This window comes from Oncorhynchus clarkii, chromosome 9, assembly GCF_045791955.1.
Source record: "Oncorhynchus clarkii lewisi isolate Uvic-CL-2024 chromosome 9, UVic_Ocla_1.0, whole genome shotgun sequence".
Lineage (NCBI taxonomy): Eukaryota > Metazoa > Chordata > Actinopteri > Salmoniformes > Salmonidae > Oncorhynchus > Oncorhynchus clarkii.
In genome coordinates, this window is record NC_092155.1 from 15,012,287 (window position 1) to 15,023,005 (window position 10,719).

The window sequence follows — 10,719 nt, forward strand, 5'->3', positions numbered from 1 at the left end:
TTCTAACTCACACTGAAGCACAACACGTGGGTAAAAGCAACTTCACCCCACGTGGGCTCGCGCTCCTGGAGGCGCAGGTGCATTGCCTTTAACAGGCCACTCCAGGCCACTCCATCACAATGCATCACTAAGAGCATACCTGCACGGAGGCCGGTAGGCAGCGACTTCACCATCTGTCTGAGATGTTTTATTATCATGCATATCAATAAAAACAGGTACTGGGGTAAGTTCTCTGCTATTATGTATAACACTGTAATAATAGCTATATTTAAAAGACAGGAGTCAAGATTACATTCAATGGTGAGGTTGAACTTTATCCCTCATCACCCCCTAAACACATGGGCACACACAGGAGTATTTTCATTCTTATTTCATTCACCTGATGTGCCCTTAAGGTCTAGTGGCGTGCTACTGTAAATAGCATACTGACCATGTCATTTCTCCTGCTCTTATCACACAGCCCTCTTATTTTCTCACAAACCTATAGAATAGAAGATAATGGAATAGGATAGAATATTATGACTTATTTGTTCCAAGAGGGAACTTCAGTATATACATTAATAAAACCTGCTCTTGATTGTAAAATATTCTATAAAACTAATTGACATTTACATTTAGGTCATTTAGCAGACGCTCTAGTGAGAGCAACATACAGTAATTGCATTCAACTAAGGTATAGGTAAAACAACCAGAGATCACAGTCACCTCAATGATCTATAATAGTAATAAGAGTTTTACATTTATATATATTTACAAGAGATGGTGCAGCTGTCTATGATAATCTACTATCACCTTGCCATCTATTGTGATTGGCATATGTGCAATACACATGTATTTGTTGTGTGAATGGACGTGACTGTGTGTGTGTAGGTGTGTGTGTGTGTACAGTCACGGCATATGTGTGTCTGTATTGTGTCTGTGTGATTGTGTGTCTATTTTGTATAGCATATGTGTACATGTTTGTGTCTGCCACAATGGCATCATCACCCACCCCTGATGCTTTGATTTTGTGTGTATGTGTGTGTCTGTGTGTGTGTATCTGTGTGTGTGTGTGTGTGTGTGTGTGTGTGTGTGTGTGTGTGTGTGTGTGTGAGAGATACTTTGATTGTTTTCTCCGCTGCAGAAGAAACACACCAATTAATATGCAGAGAGTGACTGAGACGAGACAAACAAAAAAAATACAGGCGGGGAGGAGAGAGGAAGAGTGAGAGAGAGAGAATGGATGGAGGGGTGATGAAATGAGAGATGAGGGAAAGAAGGTGGGAGGAGGAGGGAAAGAGAGAGGGAGATTAAGTTAGATAAGGAATGAGGAGTGGAGGGGAGGTCTCTGGATGGAGAGAATGAAATCTGATAGATGCTGAAGTAGAAAACGAGAATAAAAAAAGAGATAAAGGAGGGAGTAGGGTGGAGGATCAATATGTACATATTTAGAGGGGAGATGGAAGGAAATCAATTGATAGGTGGGGGGAATTGACGTGCAGTAGAGAGGGATGGGGGAAGGGAGGGGTGAGAAAAGGAGAAAGAGAGACGGAACAAGGGATGAGAGAAGGAGTGCAGAGGTGGAGTGATATATGTGGCTGTGGCTGCTGTCCTTTTGTTGCAGTGGAAGGGTATTGATACTGTAATACCCCCCCCCATCACAATGCTGCCGTGACAACGGGCAGAGTGACGCCCACCGGCATAATGCAGCCAGCCACAATACTGAGGGCACTGAGGCATCACACACACTGGCAACATGGGACAGAGAGGCAGAAGGAGGGAGAGGAGAAAGAGGAATAGAGAGAAAGAGGGAGGGAGAGGAGAAAGAGGGATAGAGAGAAAGTGGGAGGGAGAGGAGAAATAGGGATAGAGAGAAAGTGGAAGGGAGAGAGGGTGGGAAATGGAGGTGAAGAAAATAAGAATCAGATAGAGAAAGGGAGAGATGGAGAGGAAAGATGGAGGGAGGGGGAGAAGCAAGGGATTTATGGAGAGACAGAGAAATGGCGGAGAGAGATGGAGAGATATATGAGAGAGAAGTGGTGTGGAGAGGAGAGAAAGAATGGAGGTATAGTGAGAAGGAAAGATGTCAGATTATTGGGTTAATGTCTGGATTTGGGTTAATTTCTGGATTTGTGTACCATGAACAGGTTGTGTGTGTGTGTGTGTGTGTGTGTGTGTGTGTGTGTGTGTGTGTGTGTGTGTGTGTGTGTGTGTGTGTGTGTGTGTGTGTGTGTGTGTGTGTGTGTGTGTGTGTGTGTGTGTGTGTGTGTGTGTGTGTGTGCTTATGTATTACAGTATGCAGTATACAGGTTTACAGTATAGTGCTTTTTCCTATCTCAGAGCATTGTTTGGGTCGTTGGCCAGTCAGATTGTCTCTGGCAGTGATGTTTATCAATGCTGACATGTCTTTTAGCATATACCGTATCTCTCCAGGATATCCATCCCAAATAGAATCCTAATCACTATATAGTGCACTATTTTTGACCAGATCTCTATGGGTCCCAGTCAAATATAGTGCACTACACAGGGAAAAGTGTGCCTTTTCAGATGCAACCCAAGTGTTGATGGCATAAATCATGCATGCAGGTTTAAAAACGGTTCTCTCTGTTGGCAGTCTATAAATCAGTTTTACCACAGGAGATGACCAACGTTTTTCTCTCTCTCTCTCTCTCTCTCTCTCTTTTTACCCACACCATCTTGTTCTCTCACTCACCCTGTATGATCTATAGCTCCCTGCCCCCCCTTTCCTCCCTCCCCCCTACTCCCCCCTCCCCTTCTTAATATGATGTAAAAAGCTAATCGCATGCAAATGTCTGTTGTCCCGGTAACCAGGCCTGAAAAATCCCTTTGATGTTGCACCCGGCTCATTCTCTCCACGTTCTCTTTGTTCAACTAGACTCTCTCTGCTTTGTCAACATCCCCCTTTACCCCTCTTCCCCCTCTCTCTCTCTCTCTCTCACACTCTCTCCCTCTGCCTCACTCTCTCTCCCTCTGCTCCTCTCTCTCTCTCTCTCTGCCTCACACTCTCTCCCTCTGCTCCTCTCTCTTCCCTCTCTCTCTCTGCCTCACACTCTCTCCCTCTGCCCCCTCTCTTCCCCTCTCTCTCTGCCTCACACTCTCTCCCTCTGCTCCTCTCTCTTCCCCTCTCTCTCTGCCTCAAACTCTCTCCCTCTGCCCCTCTCTCTCTCTCTCTCTCTCTCTCTCTCTCTCTCTGCCTCACACTCTCTCCCTCTGCCCCTCTCTCTCTCTCTCTGCCTCACACTCTCTCCCTCTGCTCCTCTCTCTTCCCCTCTCTCTCTGCCTCAAACTCTCTCCCTCTGCCCCTCTCTCTCTCTCTCTCTCTCTCTGCCTCACACTCGCTCCCTCTGCCCCTTTCTCACGTACTCTCTCTCTCCCTCTCTCGCCCCCTTCTCCCCCTGCTCATTTCTGCCCTGCAAAAGGAAAACTTATCTAACTCTCTCTCCACTTTCTTTCTGCCTGCCTATACCTCTATACCACCCTGGTTCTTTGTGTCTTCCCCTGTTCTATCTCTGGGTTTCTATAAGCCCCCTCTCTATTCTCCCGTCTCCCTCATTTTCTTCTCCCCTCTCTGTGCCTCTCTGTCTGCCCCTCGCCCTCTCTCCTTTCTCTCTCCTTTCCCATCATACCCCTCTACTGTCTTCTGTCCCTCTCCCCCTCTCCTCTGTCGCTCCCCCCTTTCACTCAGACGATCAGCCCCTTCCTGTTTCGCTCCACTTTCTCTCTCTCTCTCTCTCTCGTTCCCCCTTTCTCTGTGGAGTATTTCACTCCCTCTGCATAGTTGTCTAGTCAGGTTTTGTTGATGGGTTTGGTGTTTAACTGCTGCTGGGGGGGTAAAGGGGGGTAAAGTCACAGTAAATACAGTAAATACACTTGTAAAAACATTAGTGCATTTCTGTGCATTGATTGTTCAAGTACACAAACTGGAAACAGATATTATTACAGTAGTAACTATATGTAACAATGTTTAGCTACACTGTAAATGCACTGTGCCTGCCTATTTTACTAAAATGTTAATACTGTACATTGGTTTATGTCACTTTGAATGCAAAGTATGACCCCCATGACAACATTTTCTGATACCAAGCAATACAGGTATTTGAGTTGAATGGCTTCCTTCCAGTTTTAATTTAATAATACAGGTACAAATGGTGAAAGTACAATTGAAGTCCGATACCTGCAACCACATAGCATGCAAACATTGAACCACAAACAGAACAAGCATTTCCTAATTCTTTTAAAAACGTAAGTATATTTTGTGCTTAAAACTGCATATGTACGATGGCACTTACAAAAACACATGAAAAAAAACTTTTATTTACACTACCGTAGAAAATTCTGGGGTCACTTAGAAATGGTCTTGTTTTTGAAAGAAAAGCCCATTTTTTGTCCCATTAAAATAACATCAAATTAATCAGAAATACAGTGTAGACATTGTTAATGTTGGAAATGGCTATTGTAACTGGAAACGGCTGATTTTTTATGGAATATCTTTTGAACAGTAGTGTACCTCTCCCAATATAATGTAGTATATATTCTGTAGTACATACCTCTCCCAATATAATGAATTGTATATTCTGTAGTACATACCTCTCCCAATATAATGTAGTATATATTCTGTAGTACATACCTCTACCAAAATAATGAATTGTATATTCTGTAGTACATACCTCTCCCAATATAATGTAGTATTTATTCTGTAGTACATACCTCTCCCAATATAATGTAGTGTATATTCTGTAGTACATACCTCTCCCAATATAATGTCGTATATATTCTGTAGTACATACCTCTCCCAATATAATGTAGTATATATTCTGTAGTACATACCTCTCCCAATATAATGTAATATATATTCTGTAGTACATACCTCTCCCAATATAATGTTGTATATATTTTGTAGCACCGAGTTAGTAGTGTGGTACTGCATAACTTCCAGTTAGACAAATTACTGTAGATATCGATTCAATGGGTTCAATATCCTTTTGAATTTAGATATGGAGAGTTCCTACGAGACCCATGAAACCAGACAATGAGAGAGACAGATAGCTGGCTGCTATCTGAGGATGTTAGGCGTGGAGGGAAAAGGGCTGCCTAAGTATGGCCCCAATCAATAGCTTACTGCATATTGTACAATAACATGATTTAAATACTGTTTGGTGCCAACTTTAACTAGCTTAGAATTACTTTTATACTTAATTATACATGTAAGTTATTGTAACTGAACCCAACCCTCATTGTATTGTATTGAGTTGGGGCGGCAGGGTAGCCTAGTGGTTAGAGCGTTGGAAGAGTGACCAGAAGGTTGCAAGTTCAAACCCCTGAGCTGACAAGGTACAAATCTGTTGTTCTGCCCCTGAACAGGCAGTTAACCCACTGTTGGAAGAGTGACCAGAAGGTTGCAAGTTCAAACCCCTGAGCTGACAAGGTACAAATCTGTCGTTCTGCCCCTGAACAGGCAGTTAACCCACTGTTGGAAGAGTGACCAGAAGGTTGCAAGTTCAAACCCCTGAGCTGACAAGGTACAAATCTGTCATTCTGCCCCTGAACAGGCAGTTAACCCACTGTTCCTATATGCCTTCATTGAAAATAAGAATTTGTTCTTAAATGACTTGCCTTGTTAAATAAAGGTAAAGTTGGAGGCATAGGCTAGTAGTGCATATTGCATTCAAAAATACACAATCTATAAATTCATGACAAAATAATAAGGCCGATAACCTATTTCGTGGAAAACTTCATTCATTTTGAATAACGTCATCATGGAGTACATTTTTTTGTCACTATTGTTTTGAACATTTGTTTTAGGACTAAAGCTCGACTGAGTGTTCTACTCAATGCATTGTCAATTGCCGCTAATGAAGATTTAATCAAAAGTGCATTACAGTGGCTTTGAAACACAATGACATCTCAAAAGGAGGCAAATAATAAATAGGAAAGCCTTTTGTCATCATTGGGATGTTACCAGATTGGCTTTAGATGCAATATAACTTTAGCTAGCTAGCTAAGATTAAGGGGACAAGCACCGCATTTTAGCTTGCTAATGTTAGCATTGCTAGCTATTTTTTACAAACTTGCTAGTTAATGGCAACATTGTTGTCTCTCTAAAGTCAATTTGACAACATCATAATGATGGCAAAGTTGTTTCCTACTAATCATTTGCCTACTTTAGCATTGGCATCATATTTCCAAACCACTATAGTGTCAGTTAGATCAGCCCTCGTTCAGTATGACTGTGCCTCAATCTACGTTGGGGATCAATATGGCTACGGCATCTGTAGAACATTGATGACAAAAGCAACGATGTGGGCGAGTGACAGAGGTGCAAACAGTGAATAAAAGCTACAAGCATATTATTTAGAATAACACATTACACATTTTACACACTATACCTAACCTAACGTCATATTGCGTTATTAGCTCATGATCGCAAACAAAACGTTTGTACACTTGGTGAATACAAAAGTATAGCATATATGGAAGAGAAGGATAACAAAATCAATGAATCAAATAGTCACTGAAAAGACCCAACACCCTAACAAACCAGTTGAAGAAACATAGTTTGGTAGTTTCTCCTCACAGCCTTAACAGCTGATTTGATTCTAGGTGCTTGGATGAATAGTTTGGTAGTTTCTCCTCACAGCCTTAACAGCTGATTTGATTCTAGGTGCTTGGATGAATAGTTTGGTAGTTTCTCCTCACAGCCTTAACAGCTGATTTGATTCTAGGTGCTTGGATGAATAGTTTGGTAGTCTCTCCTCACAGCCTTAACAGCTGATTTGATTCTAGGTGCTTGGATGAATAGTTTGGTTTTTATACGATGTTTACATTATCTTTCCGTGTTATTATTTGGTCCAGGCTAGGCCTATGGATAGTAGAGTGCCATTCCTGTCGTTGGTTCAAATATGTCACCTGGTTGGTCTATAGGCTACTGTACTGAGCTGTACGATGGCCACAGTGTTAGAACAGTACTCTACTGTCTATACCACAATAAGACTGTCGGCAGTGTGTGTGTGTGTGTGTGTGTTCCACACTGCATACTGTGTGTGCTCATGCATCCAGGGCCGGACATACTCATTTGCATAGATCCCAATTGCACCTAGTCTAGGCTATACCACATATACAGTCACACAGACATAATCTGCACTACTAACATCCCAACCAACCTGCACTATATAAACGGCATCATGAAAGGATATATTTTAATGAAGTCCAATAAAGCCACTATACGCTATAGTACACACACACACACACACACGCACGCACGCACGCACGCACGCACGCACGCACACACACACACACACACACACACACACACACACACACACACACACACACACACACACACACACATACACACACACGCATACACACATACACATACACATGCATACACACACACACACATACACACACACGCATACACACGCATACACACACACACGCATACACACACATGCATGCCTGCACACAAACACACACGCATACACACACACGTATACACACATACACACGCATACACACACACACATACACACATACACACACTAGGCCATGGCTGCCAGTCAGTGGTTCAGACAGAGTGGTTTGGCCTAGCGGGGAGCCGCAGAGGGAGGACAATGCTCCTTCTGTGTGGCTGGAGTGTCCACGGTATCAATGACTCTGCGAGCAACTGTGTCCGGCCGATCCAACATGGCCACCCACAGCAGGCTCTGCTGATGCTAGATCCTGGGTTAGTTAGAGCCGTAATGTCTCTTTGTTTGCTTTATGTTCAGTTTCACCCTTATGTAAATGTAAAATGTAAGTTGTTTTGGAGTCCGGAATCCAGTTTCTGGACAGAGAGGGATGAGAGTTAACAGAGAGAGGTTGAGAAAGGCTTGGGTGTTAGATGTTTGCCAGAAAGAGTTCTGTGGCACATCATGTGTGTATTCAGGTAGAGTAAGATTGAGTCATCTCAATACAGTCTTCTCTAGAAGAGAATGTAGATTACAAGGCGGCTGGTTTGGAAGTTAAAAGGAGAAAGAGAGAGGGGGGGGGGGGATTGCGGGTTGACAGGGCAGAAGGAAGGAAAGGAAGAGAAAAGGAGATATAGAGGAACAGAAAGAGATGACAGTAGGTGTAAGATAAGATCACTCGTGTTGGTTGCTGAGATCAAGATTACACTGCAGTGGAAGGAGACTGATGCTGTAGAGACAAACAGCAACCATAGCATTTAAAGCACAGTGTGAATGTGGTTGCGTGTGTATATGTGTGTGTATGTGTGTGTCAGCCTGTGTGTGCAAGCGTGTGTGTGAGTGAGTGAGTGAGTGTGGGTATGAGTGTGTGTAACTCACCTGTGTGTGTCCCCTCCCAGATGCTGGGGATTCCCCCTCCTTCTGACTGCCAACAGAGGAGGAGTCTAAACAGCTACTGTGAACTATAGAAAGAGAGTGAGCGAAAGAGAAGGAGAGCAAGAGAGCGAATGAGTGGATGAGAAAGGGAGATAAAGAGGGATATGGAGAGAGAGACAGAGAGAGAGAGCAAGAGAGACAGAGAGAGAGCGAGAGAGAAAGACAGAAAGGATGAGGGAGGGAGGGAGGGAGGGAGGGAGGGAGGGAGGGAGGGAGGGAGGGAGGGAGGGAGGGAGGGAGGGAGGGCAAGAAAAAGAGATAGAGAGGTGGTGGGGGAGGGTCAGTGGCCTGCCAATAAAGTGTTTATAATGAAATTAAAATTGGATCACCGCAGAAAGACAGAGGACAATTCTATAAAGTGAAAATTACTATTCACAGGGAGATACAGTTGAAGTCAGAAGTTTACATACACTTTGGTTGGAGTCATTAAAACTTGTTTCTCAACCACTCCACAATTTTCTTGTTAACAAACTATAGTTTTGGCAAGTCGGTTAGGATATCAACTTTGTGCATGTCACAAGTAATTTTCCAACAATTGTTTACAGACAGATTATATCACTGTATCACAATTCCAGTGGGTCAGAGATTTACATACACTAAGTTGACTGTGCCTTTAAACAGCTTAGAAAATTCCTGTCACGACTTCCTCCGAAGTTGGTCCCTCTCCTTGTTCGGGCGACGTTCGGCAGTCGACGTCACCGGTCTTCTAGCCATCGCCGATCCATCTTTAATTTTCCATTTGTTTTGTCTTGTCTTCCCACTCACCTGGTTTCAATTTCCATCAATTACATGTTGTGTATTTAACCCTCTGTTCCCCACATGTCCTTGTCCGGTATTGTTTATTGTAAGTGCCTGTGCACGCTATGTCTGGTGTGCGTCTGGTTTTGTACCCATTTATTGATTGTTCTGTTTTCCGGTGGTTTTTATTATTAAACTGCGCAGTTAGAAACACAGTTTTTGCTCTCCTGCAACTTCTCTGCCGCCAGTACGCACCCCTTACAACTCCAGAAAATGATGTCATGGCTTTAGAAGCTTCTGATAGGCTGATTGACATCATTTGAGTCAATTGGAGGTGTACCTATGGATGTATTTCAAGGCCTACCTTCAAACTCAGTGCCTCTTTGCTTGACATCATGGGAAAATCAAAATAAATCAGCCAAGACCTCCGCAAGTCTGGTTCATCCTTGGGAGCAATTACCAAATGCCTGAAGGTACCACGTTCATCTGTATAACCAATAGTACGCAAGTATAAACACCATGGGACCAAGCAGCCATCATACCGCTCAGGAAGGAGACGCGTTCTGTCTCCTAGAGATGAACGTACTTTTGTGCGAAAAGTGCGAATCAATTCCAGAACAACAGCAAAGGCCCCAGTGAAGATGCCGGAGGAAACGGGTACAAAAGTATCAATATCCACAGTAAAACAAGTCCTATATCGACATAACCTGAAAGACCGCTCAGCAAGGAAGAAGCCACCGCTCCAAAACCGCCATAAAAAAGCCAGACCACGGTTTGCAACTGCACATGTCGTACTTTTTGCAGAATTGTCCTCTGGTCTGATGAAACAAAAATAGAACTGTTTGGCCATAATGACCATTATTATGTTTGGAGGAAAAAGTGGGGAGGCTTGCAAACTGAAGGACACCATCCCAACCGTGAAGAACGGGGGTGGCAGCATCATGTTGTGGGGGTGGTGCACTTCACAGGAGGGCCTGGTGCACTTCACAAAATAGATGGCTTCATGAGGGAGGAAAATTATGTGGATTTATTGAAGCAACATCTCAAGACATCAGTAAGGAAGTTAAAGCTTGGTCGCAAATGGGTTTTGCAAATGGACAATGACCCCAAGCATACCTCCAAAGTTGTGGCAAAATGGACAACAAAGTCAAGCTATTGGAGTGGCCGTCACAAAGCCCTGACCTCTATCCTATAGAAAATGTGTGGGCGAGCAAGGAGGCCTTCAAACCTGACTCAGTTACACCAGCCCTGTCAGGAGGAATGGGCCAGAATTCACCCAAATTATTGTGGGAAGCTTGTGGAAGGCTACCCGAAACGTTTGACCCAAGTTAAACAATTTAAAGGCAATGCTACCAAATACTAATTGAGTGTATGTAAACTTCTGACCCACTGGGAATGTGATGAAATATATAAAAGCTGAAATAAATCATTCTCTCTACTATTATTCTGATATTTCACATTCTTAAAATAAAGTGCTGATCCTAACTGACCTAAGACAGGGAATTTTTACTCAGATTGAATGTCAGGAATTGTGAAAAACTGAGTTTAAATGTAGTTGGCTAAGGTGTAGGTAAAGTATCTTGTTTTACTGTGGATA